At 42.5% G+C, this 20,745-nt stretch overlaps 1 protein-coding gene across 1 annotated transcript in view; it reads right to left on the bottom strand.

Annotated features, from left to right (window-relative positions):
• The window catches only part of LOC126474483 (octopamine receptor beta-1R-like), an 82,859-nt gene that overhangs the window by 61,593 nt on the left and 521 nt on the right, over positions 1 to 20,745 (bottom strand). The window lies entirely within an intron of this gene.

Raw genomic sequence — 20,745 nt, forward strand, 5'->3', positions numbered from 1 at the left:
ATCGAAATTCAGTAAAATACGGTTAGTCTTGGACTACCTCAACAATCATTTCAAAAACTACTTGAATCTACGCAATTTAGAAATAAGAGATTTAACTTTGAACTTGAATTAAATGATCCTGAACAATTAACAATAGTAAAATTTAGTACGTACCAAGCTGAGCTGCAGTCACAGGTAAGCTAAAATACGATAACAAAACTCGCACTCTTAATTTGTGCTTGTGTAATCTGAATATTGAAGCCAGCTATGAATACCTTTGAGATTAAAGCAGTGGAATGATGTTACTTTAATGCTGGCGTCTGAATTTCAACGATACTCGGGTTCATTCCGGAAAAGGAAGGGACCTTGCTTGGTAATGCAATTGGGACAATGAGCAACAAAGGTTCATGCTAAGTTGCTGTAATTTTGCGAGGCAAATGGAACAATTTAAAAAGCTGAGGTCTGCCATACAGTTCTGAAACTTTACGTGCTTTTAGTCTTCCTTGTTGGTTGATTGAAGGTTTGAAGCCGTCGATCGAGGAGGTGGCGACAGTCACTCATTGTCGGCCGCCGCTGTTGCAGAAGCTGGATGTTGGCGCGCCTTCTTCTCGACACGGTCACCAGGCGAAACGGGCTCTTGATGTGCGCCAGCTAATGCTTCCCGTCCACGACACCATGTCAGAAACTATCATCGCGAGTCGAGCGCAATTAAATGCTGCCAAACCCCGAAAGCGCGGCAACTCGCGGGAGCGTCACACCACACACCTGATCCACTCGCTACTCCAGCCAGACTCTTACTGTTCTGCCCGCGCTCCACGCGGCAGAGTTAACACTACCAAAGATCCTACACACTTTGATTCGTCACACGACCTATAGACGTAATCGTTCGATAGCAGTTTTCCCTAGGCAAGACCCAGCGTAAAAATACAAATAATATTTACGAAACAAACCAATTATACATCGACATGAGTGCATAAATATATATATACAAACAGTAAAACAATTACAATATATAAAGAGACAGAAATGTCATATCTTGAGGTAACAAAACAAGGAAAAAAAAATAATAGTACAATAGATGGAAATAGGAGTATATGCATTTCCGGCGTTACAGTGCTACAGACGCGAAATTTAACCGACAGCAAGAAGATGCTGTGATATGCAAAGTATTAGCTTTTCAGAGCATTCACACAAGGTTGGCGCCGGAGGCGACACCTACAACGTGCTGACATGAGGAAAGTTTCCAACCGATTTCTCATACACAAACAGCAGTTGACCGGCGTTGCCTGGTGAAACAATATTCCGACTATGATAAAGGTCGGATTGTAGCCTATCGCGGACGCGGTTTATCGTATCGCGACATAGCTGCTCGCGTTGGCCGAGATCCAACGACTCTTAGCAGAACATGGAATCGGTGTGTTCAGGAGGGTAATACGGAACGCCGTGGTGGATCCCAACGGTATCGTGTCACTAGCAGTCGAGATGACAGGCATATTATCAGCATGGTTGTAACGGATCGTGCAACCACGTCTCGATCCCTGAGTCAAAAGATGGGGACGTTTGTAAGACAACAACCATCTACACGAACAGTTCGACGATGTTTGCAGCAGCAAAGACTATCAGCTCGGAGACCATGGCTGCGATTACCCTTGACGCTGCATCAGGGACAGGAGCGCTTGCGATGGTGTACTCAACGACAAACCTGGGTACACGAATCGCAAAACATCATTTTTTCGGATGAATCCAGGTTCTGTTTACAGCATCCTGATGGTCGCTTCCGTGTTTGGCGACATCGCGGTGAACGCACATTGGAAGCGTGTTTCCGTCATCGCCATACTGGCATCACCTGGCGTGATGGTATGGGGTGCCATTGGTTACACGACTCGGTCACCTGTTGTTCGCACTGACGGCACTTTGAACAGTGGACGTTACATTGCAGATGTGTTACGCTCCGTGGCTCTACCCTCCATTCGATCTCTGCGAAACCCTACATTTCAGCCGGATAATGCACGACCGCATGTTGCAGGTCCTGTACGGGTCTTTCTGGATACAGAAAATAGTCGACTGCTGCCCTGGCCAGCACATTCTCCTGATCTCTCACCAATAGAAAACGTCTGGTCAATCATGGCAGAGCAACTGGCTCGTCACAATACGCCAGTCACTACTCTTGCTGAACTGTGGTATCGTATTGGAGCTGCATGGGCAGCTGCACCTGTACACGCCATGCAAGCTGTGTTTGACTCAATGCCCAGACTTATCAAGGGCGTTATTACGGCCAGAGGTGGTTGTTCTCGGTACTGATTTCTCAGGATCCATGCACCCAAATTAGGTGAAAATGTAATCGCATGTCAGTTCTAGTACAGTATATTTGTCCAATGAATACCCGTTTATCATCTGCATTCATTCTTGGTGTAGCAGTTTTAATGGCCACTAGTGTATGTAAATGATTTAAGCAGCAATTCTCTTTGACAGGTTGAAAGGTCGCCTAAGTACATTGGCGTTTTTCGTGTTTAGAGTTTCTATCATTACTAGTAGGGTAAATAAAAGGCGTGAACAGAGTCAGATGTTGAGTAATCACTGTGCTGGACACGGAGGTGCTACGTACTGCGTTATCAGCATCTGACGCATGTTGAAACAGGCCTCGTTGCATGTATCCACTTGGCCGGCTGATCGAACCAAGCGCTGTCAATATGTGAAGGGCAGTTGGATGCGAGAGTGACAGTGCCCAATGTCAGACTGCATGGGAATGTGACGAAAGCATATTCGTCACATTCCAAGTCGACTTCATCTGACCACTACAAGGGATTCTCACTGTGTTGTACAACAGGTACTTCGAAAACATGTGCCTGTCAGTAATTACTGGACCATCTGCAATATGTGAATGCGTGGCGTCTACTCTTTCGGGGACGATGGGAGGGGGACGTGCGGGAGGGGGGGGGGGGGCTGACGAGGAGCAAGGGAAAGGGAAGAGGTTACTGCATCGGGTCTCCAGACTGGTGGGAATGTGGGTCGGCCGTGAAGCGTGCTGAGACAGTCCGCGCAGTTGCGATAATACTGTGTCCAGGATGGGACAGTAGCTAACGCACCTGCCTAGTAAGCAGGAGATCTCGGGTTCGGATCCCGATCCAGTACTAGTTTTCACTCGTCGCGGCCGATTCCCGCGGAATGTCCCGATGCAGCTGACATCAGTAACCACTTCCCTTTCCTTCTCTTTCTTCCCGCACCTCTCAACTTCAGATTTACGTATCTCTGCAACATGTTAAATCAACATGCACGATAGGTCGGAGCTAAGTGGGGAATTACCGTCCCACGCGTAGTTCATAGTTGCCACCACAGTACAAACGGCTACATTTGGAGTGACGCCGAGATGAAGAAGATTGGTTTGCCAATGACTGGTGTCCCATGGTGTACAGCGATGATTCGTAATACCACGGATGACCATCGTTGCCAAGATGTCCCACTCTTCCAGTGTGTTGTCGTCATGGTACGTGAAGGCATCGAGCATGTCTTCTGGCTATGGCCGATACTGATTGCGGGAACTCTGACGGTACATTGGTACTTCACGGACATCCTACGTGCTCATGAGACGGCATCGAAGTTCCATTTCTTCAAAAAAATGGTTCAAATGGCTCTGAGCACTATGGGACTCAACATCTTAGGTCATAAGTCCCCTAGAACTTAGAACTACTTAAACCTAACTAACCTAAGGACATCACACACACCCATGCCCGAGGCAGGATTCGAACCTGCGACCGTAGCAGTCCCGCGGTTCCGGACTGCAGCGCCAGAACCGCACGGCCACCGCGGCCGGCTTCCATTTCTTCGTTCATACATGAAAGCTCTTTCTGTGCCGGCCGCGGTGATCGAGCGGTTCTAGGCGCTTCAGTCCCGAACCGCGCGACTGCTACGGTCGCAGGTTCGAAACCTGCCGTGGGCATGAATGTGTGTGATCTCCTTAGGTTAGTTAGGTTTAAGTAGTTCTAAGTTCTAGGGGACTGATGACCTCAGATGTTAAGTCCCATAGTGCTCAGAGCCATTTGTTTTATTCGGTTCTCTGAAAGAGACTTGAAAGCAGATTGTGTATTTTTGATTTAAGGTTCTGTTATTTCATTCATTTTCATACATATGATCAAACTTGGTGGCACACTCAAGCCATCCTCTGTAGTTCCTTTTCCCCATTCGTTAGTGCAAGAACGATTACCTCGTCACTGCTATCCAAACGGGAAATTCACGCACAGGCGAACTTCCACCGAGCTGTGCCGCCATCTGCGTGCGTTTTCCTCCTGGTTCCGCTCTGTGAAAAGGTCACGTGGCCATCTGTTTGTTGTTCGAGTCAGGTTTTATAGTCAAACAGGATGACAACTGCAGTGCACTCCAGTGACGTCACACCGATATGATACACTTACCTATGGGGACGCGCACTGCAATGCGGCTAAGGCCCGAAGGCTGTTTTCTCATTTCCAACGCGACGTCTGCCTTCTGCGCATGTTTTCAGACATACAGGGATGCCTTTGAGGACTGAGGAGCTTTCCAGGTACAACCCCTGACGCACCCGATGTTGCCCCGAAGGATACTGGGTATTTTGGAGAACATCCATTGCACAGAAAGCGTAGCCCAGAAAGTAATAACCCGCATTTTTTTTCATCAACAATTTTTTATTGAACATAATGAAAATTACACTCACGAAAGAAGGGTGTTTTATGTACACACACTATTTTTCCACGTAATTTGCATCCTGTTCTCTAGGCTTCCTCGAACGCGAAACAAGGGCGTGTATGCCCTGTCGGTACCAGCCCTAGCCTGCTTGCGGAGCCAGTGCTTCACTAGGTGAATCACCTCTTCATTGACAGATGCAGCGCCAGTTGCCGAGTCGTAATGCGTCTGTCCTCGCCAGTGACAACATCAGCTCGCTGCAATATATCAGGTGCGACAGCCATGGATGGTCTCCCAGGCCGCTGCAAATCGTGGAGCTCCACCGAACCACCTTCTGATGACCGCACCCTCCGTGCCCAATCACTAACTGTACTTCTGTCGACAGCATATGCTTCATAGACTTTGCACAAGCGTTTGTGAATATTCCCCACAGTTTCTTCCTCTGCAGTAAGAAACTTAATGACGGCCCGTCGCTTGTAATGTACGTCTCCTACAGACGCCATTTTGAAACTGTCCTGTATTTACGATACCTGTGGAAGTGACGGAAACTTGTCGCGCTCACTCAGAGGACTTCAAATAATACATACGTAATGTTTCGCATTCGTTGCATTGTATCGGATAATAAAAAAAATGCGGTGCATTGCTTTCAACGCAACCCCCGTATTACAAACGAAAGCGTTATCGTGTTGTCGCATTTAGGTTGCAGTATTATTTGTACCTATAATAATAATAATAATAACAATAAAGAATAGGCCTCCGGTATGTTCTGCCAGTCGTAAAAGACGACGAAAAGAACAAACCACTAATAGGGTTGGTTCAAATGGCTCTGAGCACTATGGGACTCAACTGCTGTGGTCATCAGTCCCCTAGAACTTAGAACTACTTAAACCTAACTAACCTAAGGACATCACACACATCCATGCCCGAGGCAGGATTCGAACCTGCGACCGTAGCAGTCGCACGGTTCCGGACTGCGCGCCTAGAACCGCGAGACCACCGCGGCCGGCCACTAATAGGGCTAACCCCCCTTTTAGTGTGATTAGTTGGTTCAGGACAGAACTAAAGAAGCCTCGGACAAGCGCCGTCATGGTCGGGGACGACGCTTGAACCCTATGCCCGCCCACAATGGTTACGACACTGCTAGCCGACTGGAAAATGATTCAAATCCAAATAGAGGTGTTTTGCAGGATATGCTTCCTGCAACCACCCTAGAAGGAAGACAAAGACAGAGGATGAGATGGTCAGATGAAGTTAATCGACACCTCATGTTCTGTTATTACCAAGCAACAAACCTAGGAACCAATACAACTGGATACAGATCACAAGTATACACAACATTTATTACCAGATACCCAGAATTAAAATTTTTAACAGAGCAACGACTAACTGATCAGATCAGTGTAATAATCAAAAACAACAGGATACACCAGTCAGAATTAGAAAACATCAAACAACAAGTACAACAAATACTGGAACAAAATAATGTGCAATCAGAAGAAGAAGAAAATACAGTAATGGACTCAAACATCCCAGAGCAAACAAAGAACAACACGCATCAATTAAACAGTCGGAGGAAAACGAAATCTTAAGACAGCCACCAGAACAAACACAAATAGAACACGAAGTGACACACATGTTAGGTATAGAAGAAAAATTTCAGTTGACGTATATAGAATACAAAGACACAAATACAGACATTAGACCATTCTTGCATAGACCGCCAAATAACCCACAAGTCGAAACAACAATAAAAACTATCAACACAATCATACACAACAAAATAAATGAAAACACAACTGTGGAAGAGTTACAACTACAGGTTTATATAGGAGCACTCACTACACTAAATATACACACTAGGCAGAGATCAGAACCAACCAACACACAGAAGAAACCCACAAAACCAGCATGGCAACACAGGCTGCAGATCAGAATAGAAAAACTGAGAAAAGACATCGGACAGCTAACACAATTTATAAGAAATGAAATGTCAGAAAAAAACGAAAAAGGTTTGGTAAAATCTCACAACAAGAAGCGATAGAACAGTTAGATGAAAAGAAGCAGAAATTACAAGCGTTGGCCAAACGACTTAGAAGATACAATAAAAGTGAAAATAGAAGGAAACAAAACCAAACATTCAACACAAACCAAAGGAAATTTTACCAGACAATGGACTACTCACACATTAAAATACACAATCCACCAAACATAACAGACATGGAACACTTCTGGAGCAACATATGGTCAAACCCAGTACAACATAACAGGCATGAACGGTGGATACAAGCAGAAACAGATACATACAAGATGATACCACAAATGCCTGAAATGATAATTTTGCAACATGAAGTCACCCAAGCAATTAATTCTACTCACAATTGGAAAGCCAATGGAAAAGATAAAATAGCAAATTTCTGGCTAAAGAAATTCACCTCAACACATTCACATCTAACTAAATTATTTAACAGTTACATTGCAGACCCATACACATTCCCTGATACACTTACACATGGAATAACTTATCTGAAACCTAAAGATCAAGCAGACACAGCAAACTCAGCTAAATATCGCCCCATAACATGCCTACCAACAATATACAAAATATTAACTTCAGTCATTACACAAAAATTAATGACACATACAACACAGAACAAAATTATAGATGAAGAACAAAACGTCTGTTGCAAAGTAGCATGAGGATGTAAAGAGCAACTGATAATAGATGCAGAGGTGACATATCAAGCTAAAACTAAACAAAGGTCGCTATACTGTGCATACATTGATTACCAAAAAGCTTTTGATAGTGTACCCCACTCATGGTTACTACAAATATTGGAAATATACAAAGTAGATCCTAAATTGATACAGTTGCTAAACATAGTAATGAAAAATTGGAAAACCACACTTAATATCCAAACAAATTCAAATAATATCACATCACAGCCAATACAGATTAAGCATGGAATATACCAAGGAGACTCATTAAGTCCTTTCTGGTTCTGCCTTGCTCTGAACCCACTATCCAACATGCTAAATAATACAAATTATGGATACAATATTACTGGAACATACCCACACAAAATCACACATCTGCTATACATGGATGATCTAAAACTACTGGCAGCAACAAATCAACAACTCAACCAATTACTAAAGATAAGAGAAGTATTCAGCAATGATATAAATATGGCTTTTGGAACAGACAAATGTAAGAAAAATAGCATAGTCAAGGGAAACACACTAAACAAGAAGATTACATATTGGATAACCACAGCGACTGCATAGAAGCGATGGAAAAACAGATGCCTATAAATATCTAGGATACAGACAAAAATAGGAATAGATAATACAAATATTAAAGAAGAACTAAAAGAAAAATATAGACAAAGACTAACTAAAATACTGAAAACAGAATTGACAGCAAGAAACAAGACAAAAGCTATAAATACTTATGCTATACCAATATTGACCTACTCATTAGGAGTAGTGAAATGGAGTAACACAGACCTAGAAGCACTCAATACACTTACGCGATCACAATGCCACAAATATAGAATACATCACATACATTCAGCAACTGAAAGATTCACATTAAGCAGAAAGGAAGGAGGAAGGGGATTTATCGACTTAAAAAACCTACGTTATGGACAGGTAGACAATTTAAGAAAATTCTTTATAGAACGAGCAGATACTAGCAAAATACAGAAAGCAATCATTCATATAAATACATCGGCTACACCACTACCATTTCATAACCACTTCTACAACCCTTTAGATCACATAACATCAATAGATACGAAGAAAGTAAATTGGAAAAAGAAAACACTACATGGCAAGCACCCATTTCATCTAACACAGCCACACATTGATCAAGACGCATCCAACACATGGCTAAGAAAAGGCAATATATACAGTGAGACGGAAGGATTCATGATTGAAGTACAGGATCAAACAATAAACACCAGATATTACAGCAAGCATATTATTAAAGATCCCAATACCACAACAGATAAATGCAGACTTTGCAAACAACAAATAGAAACAGTAGATCACATCACAAGCGGATGTACAATACTAGCAAATACAGAATACCCCAGAAGACATGACAATGTAGCAAAAATAATACATCAACAGCTTGCCTTACAACATAAACTTATAATACAACATGTTCCCACATACATATATGGACCACAAAATGTACTGGAGAACGATGAATACAAATTATACTGGAACAGAACCATTATAACAGATAAAACAACACCACATAACAAACCTGACATCATACTCACCAATAAAAAGAAGAAATTAACACAACTAATCGAAATATCCATACCCAATACAACAAATATACAAAAGAAAACAGGAGAAAAAATTGAAAAATACGTCCAACTGGCTGAGGAAGTCAAGGACATGTGGCATCAGGATAAAGTTGACATTATACCAATTATAATATCAACTACAGGAGTCATACCACACAATATCCAACAGTACATCAATGCAATACAGCGTACATCCAAACTTATATATACAACTACAGAAATCTGTAATTATTGACACTTGTTCAATTACCCGAAAGTTCCTAAATGCAATGTACCATATACCGTACAGTTAAAAGGAAGTCACGCTTGATCAAGGTCCGTGTCACCTTTCATTTTTACCCAGACATAACGTCTGAGACAAGAAAGAAATAATAATAATAATAATAATCCTGCCTCGGGCGTGGATGCGTGTGATGTCCTTAGGTTAGTTAGGGTTAAGTAGTTCTAAGTTCTAGGGGACTGATGACCTCAGATGTTAAGTCCCATAGTGCTCAGGGCCATTTGAACCATAATAATAATAATAGGGTCGTTGTTATTAATATTATGAAAGTCATTAGATCTCGTCCAGTAACACCTATTTCTCATCGGAAATAGTGCAAAGAACAGCTGCAGTGGACCTGGGGATATCGAGGTCTACAATACAAAGGATTCTGGAGGAGCGAAAATGGCATCTCTTTAACCTGCACCTACAGCAACAGCTACTTGGAAATGATTTCCAAAATCGGCTGTCGTTCTTCAGACTCCTCGTACACAATGTAGACGCAAATCCGGGCTTTATCGGGCAGTTTTTATGGAGAGAAGAATGGAATTTCGACAATGACACCAATCTCAATAGACACATCTACATTACTGGGTTCCTGAAAATCCTCCATGGCTACGACCACTTCACATACTATCGCACTGAGGTGTTGACGTATGGTGCAGTATTCAAGAAGGCCACATCATTGGAGCAGTTAATTTGGCTCCCAGAATAACTGGTCGGCTGTATTTGCAATTCCTACAGAATGAGCTGAATCTTGGACATCTCCTAGGAAACATCCCACTGCAGTCAGCTGTGAGGCACTAGTTTCAGTACGAGTATGCACCACCCCATTACTGTAGAAGGAATAGGGAATATCTCAACAATATGTACCCCAAACGATGGATAGGTCGTTGTGGTTGCATTCGATAGCCAGCGAAATCGCCTGATTTAATGCCCTTGGATTCTTTTCTTGTGACGTTATGCCAAAGCCAGGGTCTATGAAACGGAACCGCAAAATCCAGTGGTGTTAAAAGAACGAATACGTCAAGCTTGGGCTTCAATATCTGCGGAAATATTAAGAGGTGTCCGTACTAACACCGAGACGCGCTTACATCAATGCATACAACAACGAGGACATGCATTTGAACATTTGTATTATGAATATTGCAGTTATAATGATCAGTGTCTGTAACATAGGTTTAAAGGAACATAATTTATGTTATTCGTTATATTCATTGTCCTTCATTGCAATCAAAGGTACGATAGCATTTATGTAATACTGCCAGCTGTGAAGCACGAACTGGTGCCTTATGTGTTGTTAATAAATTAGCTGTCACATGCTGATATTCCTTGAAACAGAAAACCAGTATACTTTGGCCTTTGTGAATATTGCTTTGGTCAGTGACATTCTTCTACACAGACACCTTTATCGGCCCAGGAATCGAACCTGGCACCTCTCCTGCAGCAAACTAGTTTTCTAGTGAGGATCAATAGGACCAGTTATACCTATAAAGCGTCTTTTATCAACTCTGGTCTAGTGTTTAGCAGGGTCTCCTCTGTGGTGGTGTGGAATGCTCTTTACAGTTCTGCTTAGGCAAACCTTTCGGCGTCAGTGGGATCCGCGATCACTTAACGTCAACTGAGGATGTAGTGGGCCAGCTGGTAATATATATACAAGTTTTTCCTTACTGGTAGCTTGGCTAACCTGATCATTTAAAAACAAACCATACAGTCAGCTGATTGTTGACAAGTGGCACACTAGCAGCAGCAGACATTTACTTAGCGAAAATGGTTTCCTACAAAATGTGCGAAAGCGATAGAAAAATGTTATATGAGTTGCTACGAGATGCAAATTTACATGGTGATAGTGATACCGGTATCTTTGGTGGTGATGATTATGAGAATGATATCGATGTACCGAGCGAACATTTAGGCATAGAAAGAATGAAACCCGTATCTGCAAATGAAGACTATTCTGACATGGATGATGAAAATTATGAAATTGCAGAATCTGGTGACAACGAAATGGGCGAAATTTACATACGATAAAATGGTAAATTGTGGAAAGAGTTACCTCCTCCTGAAAGGAGATAACAGGTAAGCTCGGGCTGACAGCTTTCACCGAAAACATTTCAAAAGTATATGACAACATGAAACTTTTTTTACTGTTGACATACAGAACGAAATTTGTCTGCACACTAATTCTGAGGACTCTTCTAAAATCCCATATTCATGGAATGATGTTACTACAGAAGAGTTGCTAGCATTTACTGGATTTCCTTGCGTGTTTTCTGAGACTGGCAAAAGAGTCAGTGGTAAATTTATGGTTCAAATGTCCTGCATTTTCAAGACTAGTATTTACTGCAACAATGGGAAGGTACACATTTGTTTAAATTTTCCATTCCTTCGATTTAATGCTAAAACCACAAGACGTGATCATAAGAATGTCTGACAAATTACCACGAAACAGAAAAAAAAGTTAAGAGGGTAAAGACTGGATTTCAAATCGTTACGTTACAGCAGATCAGTGTCTCCCATCCATTTTTAGACCATTATCGTTGAGTGCAGTCAGACATTATGTATTAGATCGGCCGCCTCTGCCATCTGTTTTCGCCCTCCCCCCATCCCGTAATTTATTACCAACCTTAACACTGATCCAAACTGTAGCATGAAAGACTCTTCTTGGCACATTTTTACTTTAAAAATGATGGAAGATGAATGAGATTTAATTTGTGTGTGTGTGTGTGTGTGTGTGTGTGTGTGTGTGTGTGTCTGTATGCGTGTGTGTGTGTGTGTGTGTGTGTGTGTGTGTGTATGTGTGTGCGTCTTAGAATGAATGTCTAAGGAATTCGTTGTGGATCACAAGTGATACCCAAAACTAATTCTCAAAAATGAAAGCAAACTATCCACATTGAGGGTACACACATCGTACAAAGCATGCTTCCCCTTCATTACTTCTCTCAACCGCGGCTCTTGCTTGACATTCAGGCTGAAACCCCATTTAAAATCAAACAAGTTCGTAAATCACTTCACTGCTGCACTTCTTACCTCTATGCTGACAGAAATTGGGCGAATTCAGGCTGTTAATGCTTTGTGTCTGAACACTCTAATAATAATAATAATAATAATGAAACTGCGTACAGCACTATAGTAACCCTTACGTAGTTACAACTCTGTCATGCTGTCAGTTAATTTATTTATCTATTTAGAGGGTGGTAATAAAACAATTTATGGACTACTGCAGTAGTATCTACAACTTGGAGAAGACATTTTGTTGTGATGTTTAGGATCTGTTACATGTATGTCTCACTCTTATCATCAGCAATGTACGGGAAAAATCACAATATATGTGCGTGGTGAATGGACTACGTGAGGAATCTGTAACCTCCACCACATTAATGCTACTAACTGAGAAAAAGTAATTATTGATAACTTGTGTAACCAGTATTAGAGCCTTACAGAATAGTGATAATAATAATGATCTTTTAAAAATAATTTAGTTTCCTGACTCACTCATTATGTAATTGTTTAGTTTTTAGCCCTCAGAAAATTTCATTTTATCCCTCAGGGGGTAATTACCCCCAGGCTGGGAACCACTACAGTAGACGAACAAATGGTTGCATTTAGGGCTGGATGCTCGTTTCTTTTTTCATGAATACAAAACCAGGAAAACATGGGATGAAAATTTTTGTCGCAGCAAATTCCCGGACTTTCTATGAACGCAGTACGCATGTATATATTGCAAAAATAACGGAGGGAGAGAAAATAAGCAAAGGCTCTTGGAGACACGGATCTCTTCAGTAATTTGTATGGCACAGGCAGGGGCGTCACTACTAACAAAAATTCTACTAGCCGCGAGCTTCCAGAGTTACAATTAACAAAGAATACGACGTTGGTAAGCATAACGCAACATAATAAACCAGAGATTCCAGTATTATTTTTGAAAAATAAACAGTGGACGATACACTCTTCCGTCTTTGGTTTTACCAATGAAAAAACGGTGGCATCTCATGTACCACCAATGATAACAGGGGTTACATTTCTCTCTTAGCAACGTCATGATGGCTGATGTGTTAACGAAGCAAGTTATCTCAAGCCGGAAATTTCATGCATTATAATGCTACCAAAAGTTGTGTTAATGTGCTCGACAAGTAGATGAAGAAAGGTACACGCTCGAGATCCATAGGTGATGGCCTATGTAACTCTTCTTCAGTTTGATTGATGTTGCCTGTGTGGTTGTTTTTGTTCTCCGGATGACAAAATACCCAACCTGGCGGCAAAAGAAGGAATATCACCGGCGCCTGTTTCTGCAAGCGTTGGAAGAAGAAATGGTGATACCTCACATCTACAAAGAGCAAAAAGTTGGAAGAACGTTGGCAAACATGTCCTCAGTTCGAAGAATTTGGTGGGTGTATGTAAAGAAACTCAACAACCCCGAACAATAGGAAAACGTTAAGACAGGCCACGAGGAAAATGCTTCATCTGTCAATCAGGAATGTGACGAAAAAAATGAATGCGTTTGCAACGATCAGTCTCAAAGGTAATCCGTGTAGTTTACAAAAATTGTTCCTAACTGTTGTCGCTGTTTCAAATTAAATTTTCTCTCTGGCGACAAAAGAAATGGAATAACACCACACTGTAACATTTAAATTAAATTTTGATTCTAAAATACTGTACTTGCAATAATTTGGAATAAAAAATGTAATTTAATTTATCTTTACACGCCACACTCTATAAATAACGTCCAAAACTATGACAGAATGCTTCTTGCAATCATAATAAAGTTGAAACAATAAAGTACAATGTAAAATACGCTTCAAATTATTTTTAAAAAAAGGACGTAGTAGATATAAAATGCATCAACTCAGTAAAAGAGAAAAATGTTTTATCTCAGTATATCGAAGGTTGAGGTAAGTTTATGGTACTTTCGAGAGACCGTTATTTTATAAATTCTGCAGTTACAACGTTTCCAATTCCATTCATGTAGCAACTATGATTAACAAAGATAACTACAACAACGTGCTGTTTTTATATGCACGCCACACATTTGTCAGAATCATTAAATTAAATGGTTGTACAGTAACGAACATGTACAAATCAGACATAACAGTCGAAACCTTACAAATGGAATCCTACGACATGTTCAGAAGAAATGTCTGTGTGAGTACCTTTGTGTTATAGTTTTCTTGAAAATCTGGAGAGAAAATTTGCGCTCCTTTTGATCTTCGTCAATTGGATACATGCGAGAACATCCTTGAAACACTATTGTATTATAGATATTAAGCACCGTAAAAGAGCAAAAGTGCAGTAACAATGACACACAATTTGCTGTTGATGTGTAGCACCGTATTTGCTCCGAACAAGATCTTTCTACCGTTGCCGTTGTGAGTCAATGTGTAATACTCATTTTATTTTATAACGAGTATATTACACGAATACAGTGCAGTTCAGGTTTATACTTATAGCCTTCGACGCACGTATAAAATCGGCTAACTCAAGAGAGATGTTCTTTAACCGGAAAGCTCGCTGTAGAACCGCGGTTCCTTACTCTGCGTCGTGTTAAAGCGACGGTGACCTGTGAGGGGGATGGAGCCTCAGGAACTTAGCGTAGCCTTCAGTTCGCCGCAGCGCGAGACGACGTCGATTATTCAGTGCCCGCGCGGTGAATTATGAAGGCCCGCTGGCGGAACCCTGTGGTAGGCGAGCCGGCTTCTGGATCAGCGGGGCTCGCGGCTGTCGCCACTGGATTATCTGGAGCGACAAGTGTGACGAGCCTGCCCCCTCTCATCCAGTTACACGATACTCTTCCTGCAGACTCGAGAGCGGGCAGGCGAGTCCCCACTCTGTCTACAAAGCTACTACGTTACACGAAGCAACTACAGGCTTCTTCACAACGCTATACCGACCCTTCCAGAGCAAACCCTTATATCAGTGTCGATACAGTGCGCAGACACGCTCGATAAGTGTTTATCATCCGCTCAGTGCTTAAACAGCGTACGGAACACAGAAATTAGTAACGCCTGTGAATCCAACACCTTCAGTGCAAATGCGCGTCACGGTCGACCTCCTACAAGAATCTCAAAGCAGTGAGCATGGAGGACCTGAACGGGGGCAGCGTATAGGTGACATTAGGTGAGAGTGTGGGTCGGCCGAGGGGCCGAGAGTCTGCACAGTTGCGATAAATACTGCGTCAGAGTGGCGCAGTGTTTGACGCAGCTGTCTAGTAAACAGGAGATCCTGGGTTCGAATATCGGTCTGGCATACAATTTCACTCGGCGCCCCTTACTCCGTGAAAATTTCCAATGCAGCTGACATCATGAGTTCCTTCCCTTTCTGCCCCCTCCAATTTACGTAACATTATATTTCTTGACAATTGCTACCGAACAGAGACATTGTTGGACAGGAATCGCACACAAGTCATGACATCGGGTTCTCAGTAAGGAATATTCCGTCCTCAGGCACTAAAGCACATTTTGCACCAGTGTATGCTGACATGAGTTCCTTTCCCTTCTCCCCCTCCAACTTCAAATTACGTGACAATACCTTTCTTGACAATTGATACCGAACAGAGACATTGTTGGACAGGAATCACACACAGATCATGACATCGGGCTCTCAGTAAGGCATATTCCGTTCTCGGGCACTAAAGCACATTTTGCAACAGTTGCTCATACTGGTTGTCAAACTGTTGAGGAATCCTTGGGGGATATTGTCCCACTCCTTTCTCATGGTGGTTTACAGGTCTTTCACGCTTCGCTGACGGGTATTAGTTCAGTAGTAAGTAGGCCATTCCATACGTTCAACATCTTGACTTCCCTTTGTGTGCGACACCTCAGAGGTCCTGTGCGGGTGGACTTTGTCGTCGTTAACAGAAAATCGGGACCTACCACATCCCTAAACAGACGACTCGATCCAGAATAATCTTTCTGCAATACCGCAGTGCTGCAACAGTATCTCGCGCCAAGATGTGCAAACGTGTTCAGTCATTGTGAGCAATGCCTGCCCACACCTCAACGCCTAGGCCATACCGTTAACGTTCATGAACAATCTGTGATATGTAACGTGTTCCCCTCTCTCCACACTTGCTACAGTGAAGCTAGATTCGTCAGAGCACATCACTCCGGACCGCCGTTGCTGACTCCAACCGATATGCTCCCTTCACCAACGAATTCTCCCTCGACGTTGAACTGGGTGCATCTAATAGGATTCCGAGCACACAAATCAACCTGATATTAATCGTCGTGATGTGGTTCCGTCTCACATATGTGTAAATACCGAGAGTGGTTGCAAGGTGTGCAGCGATCTGGCTAGGAGTGAGCTATCTGCACTTTTTTGGCACTACACTACGTATAGATACCCTAACGGTCAGATGGCATAATTCCGCAAAATATTTGCACCTTCAGAGACCTTTTTTAATCAAGAGACGACGCTTTTGGACACACCCATTCCTGCGGCCACAATAGCGACATTTAACCGTCTTCGAGCCCTCCAACTGCTCGTCCGCGATCGTAAGCACTGAACTGATGTCTTGCAGGCATGTTGCCGTACCGCAAGGAAGCTTGCACTAATCAGTTCCACAACTCCCTTCATCAAACATCGTATTGGATGAACTGTCACTAACACGTTCCATCCCAAAAATTACTTTTAGTGTTATTGGTCGGGTGTTCGTAGCAATTGTCGGTTCTTCCATAGTGAATGGCAGTTGTTCCTTAGCAAGTGTCAGTTTTTCCTTAGCAGTTGCCAAGTAGTGTATAATCTATGCAGGAAACGCGTGCGCGCAGAGTCTATGTGAATCAATACACGATGCCCTGTACTGCTAGACGCGAAATTGGTTCTTAGTCATCCCGCACGGCTTCTGTAGCTTTCTTCCGGGAAAGGCAATTTCCCACACCACAAACGCTGCTCGCTCTTCAGGTTACAGACAGACTATGCCTGTACGCACACTGTATGCGCCTCACCAGAAATAACCCCTTTACCGGCGCAACGCACTCCTTGATACAAAGGAAACCCCTACGAGGGCAGGTTACGGTGTGTGGTATTAGGAAGATAACGGGTTTAGCTGGAAGGGGCGGCTTCTCAGCAGGTGGGACGGACATGTGCTGTCGTTTTGCCCCTGTAAAAGTGCCTGTTTCTGTTGGGCTAGGTGCAATGTCCGTACAGGTACTGTCTGTCTGTCTAATGAAAAAACAACAGCTTTTGTGATCGAAGCTGCGTCTCCCAGAAGAATGGCGCAACTGTCATACACGAAAACTAAGAATCGATTTTCCGCGTAGCAGTACAGCGGAGCGTTCTATAATTTACGAATATTCTGTTCATTAGCTGTCAGTGTGACTTAAGGTTTCTCCGTTCACCCAGAGCAGTTACGTTTAACAGCATCAGTGACTGGACAATGTGTCACAGTAGTTAAAAGGCTAGACGCATCTGGGAGGAGTGCGATCCACATACCGTTCGTGGCTTACGTATTTTGTCAATAAATGACATAAAATCTTTGTAAGATTGATTATTGGTTGTATATTTGTTTGGACGAATTTTTATAGGAGTCTTCGATCATAAAGTACTATTTTAATAAATCTGTCATCATCGCTTTTTGTTCTCATAAACTATACAACCTGACATTTAGCGATGTAGCGAAACGATGTGTAGCGTCGCGCTCGCAAGTGTATTCTTCTTTGGCCAGAAGTCGTGGCTGGCGGTCTGAGGCGCCACGTGGCAATGAGCCACGCTCCCTTGAGGTTCGGCTGTCGGACAGCGAGGTTTGCTGAGGAGCAGAGTCGGAAGATGGTCACAATCTTGCTCCGTGATGACTCGAGTGGTTTCGTATTCTGGGTCCTCGGTTCGTCGCCGAAGACCCTCCTGGTGCACACGGGGCGTGTGGCCGTGGGGACTTGAGCAGATGAGAGTGGGGCCGGATGAGCGGAGCATGTCGCCTGATGTTTATAGCCGTAGCGGTGTTGCTGTCGGCAGCAGCTAGCAGAGAAGGAGTTCTACCACTGGGGAAAAGCTCCTCTTACACCGAAGTCAGCCTGTGACCTCTAGCAGCTTGTCGGACACTTATTACGGGTGAGAAGGTTTCGAAACTTTCCCTATGGTTTGTTTAGTTCGTTGCCTAGCACGTTGTGGTCTTGGGGCAAGATTCTTCTTTCTTTTGATCTTTTCAGTGGCTTTAATTGAAGATGCTTGCATTCTCCTCCTCGCGTCGCTGACTAGAGTTAATCTGGTTTTAGGCCATACAAGGACGCTCCAGACTTTTAAATTTGTATATGGTGTAGCTCTGCCTTCCTTAAAGTGTATTTCTGATTTTTGTAAGTATTATGTTTTTTGTGATATCTAAAACAATTCTTTAATGCACTCCCGCTTGTGCTTCACCTGTATGAACTGTTAATCTGAATAACTTGTGCAATTGGGTTGCGTAAATTCAGCTCCCTTTCAAAGTGTGTTAACGGGAAATGTTATCCTTTTTGGCTGTGTAACTTAAGGTACTGTAGGCCCCACGTTAAGACGACGAAGAGGGTGGGCGCTTTCCTTTTCTTATTTACTGCCTTGCCGTGCCGTTTGTTTGGTTGTAGCTCACATTGCTAAAGAAATTGATACGTATTTAATTCAAAGCATTTCATGTAACCGCTTCTTTGCTCACGTGCGTTTGCTATTTAACTTTTGTCTGTAGAGTCCTTATTTAAAGTAATTCCAAGGTTTTGAAATTGTTGCTATTGATGTTTGTATTAGTTCAATTTGCCTTTTGAAGTGACTGATAATTACTTTACGTGTGTTGCTAACTCGCGTTTTGAACGCTTGTCCGTTGTTGAACATTTTTCTTGGTATTGATTGCAGTGAAGCATAATTCAGTTTGTTTTTAAAAGAAGGCTCATGTGATCAATAACAAGGTTTAAAGTGTTAACTGGATCTCTTTCTACTGTATGAATTTCAAGTTGTTTAAGGTTTGTGTTTCAGAAAGAAATGATATCTGATTTTCTTGACCAGTCTAGCGAGTAAATCGTCCCGAATTGAAACTTATTCCTTCAAGCTTTTGCTGACATTGTCATTGTAATAGTGTATTTAAAATTTATTTGTGTCACCCAGTCCTCTCGTCACCAAGCGATACGCAGCGTTACGGACACGTTTCAGCTTAAGTCGACGGGGTTCTTTCATGAAACTACATCTTTTGTCACTTGCACATCTTGTTTGTTGCGCCTTTATCGAGTGTACCATTCTAGTTTTTCCCAGTGAATGATTGCACAGAACCTTAAGAGAAAAGGTGTACCAAGCTAATAGCTTTCTTTGACTTACACCTAGTGGATTCCATTTTTCCTTCGTCCTGTATTCCATGAGTGTTTCTGCTGAAAAATGGCGTGAGTGTTAAATCACAAAATAAAAAAAAAATGGGATGTAGAAGGAAGCAGCTGAGCACGGGGCGAGGGAGTTGGTTGGGCATTCGAAACTCAACGATCTCTCCCCTCCGCTTTTTAAGCAGAGAAACCGTGCTGTAGCTACCGACGTTTTAGACACGACAGAGAAAGGGTAACAGGCCATGATAAGGATGAAAAATCTAAACCTGGTGCGAGAGAAGTGGTTGAACATTTCAAATTCAACGAATCTCTCTCCTGCCCTTTTTTATAAAAGTGGAGCAATTTTGGTAGCCGAGGTCGCTTTCTAGTATTCCTTTCAGGGTTCGGTTTGCTGACAGACGTGCCTTCCGCACCAAACCTGTCTGGTCTTGGGAGGAACGTATCAGAATGCCAGTTTTGTAATTTATCGTTTTTATTTCCTTTTACTTCTGTCTTGTTATGATAGGGAACTCTTTCGTGTTACTAATCGCTTTTCTGACGGTATTTTGGTGTGCTTGGGAAGATCATCACAGAAACCGTCTACAAGTGGGTAATCTCTAATTATTGTCTGAGACCCTTCATTGCAACTTTTGTCAAATTGGTCAGTCTTGCATGTGGAAGAACTCAGGTCGATTTCCTTTCGGTAATGAGTTGTAATGAGTTCCTGTGCTTGCTTAAGTTAGCTGTATATGTTGGTGTTTCCTATGCAATTCGTCATTGCCCTGATGCAGCTCAGGGAGCTGGGGGTATTGGGCAGAACGAGTACCTATATCGTACTAGAATTACGGCATGACAGTGACTTTTCAGAATTTTTAAGAGTTTATTTGGACTACAGGTTCCGCCCAACCCCCCCCCCCCCTTCCGCCCCCATCCAACTATCAAAGCAGTGTTCTCTATCCACTCTGTCACCACTGAATTTCCGTAGCGAACAGTGAACGACATTATGACATGATTTCTAAGCGTATGTGCAAGAAATGCGGGAGACTAAAACACTCTTCTTATATCACAAACGAATACGTCAGTTCTTCGGCGTAGAGCTCATTTCCCGTCGTCTTAGATTAATGTTCCATTAGAACTAAACCATCGTGTATTAGGGAACCAGCTGATGTTTATGGTGAATGTTATGAATTCTAATGTAAAGATGTGTTGAACCATTTATCCTTGTTAAAAGAAAGGAAATAAAATACTGTAATTGAAAACTTCACTGTTAACCTGAAGACATCGCGATCAT

This window comes from Schistocerca serialis, chromosome 4 (genome assembly GCF_023864345.2).
Source record: "Schistocerca serialis cubense isolate TAMUIC-IGC-003099 chromosome 4, iqSchSeri2.2, whole genome shotgun sequence".
Classification (NCBI taxonomy): domain Eukaryota; kingdom Metazoa; phylum Arthropoda; class Insecta; order Orthoptera; family Acrididae; genus Schistocerca; species Schistocerca serialis.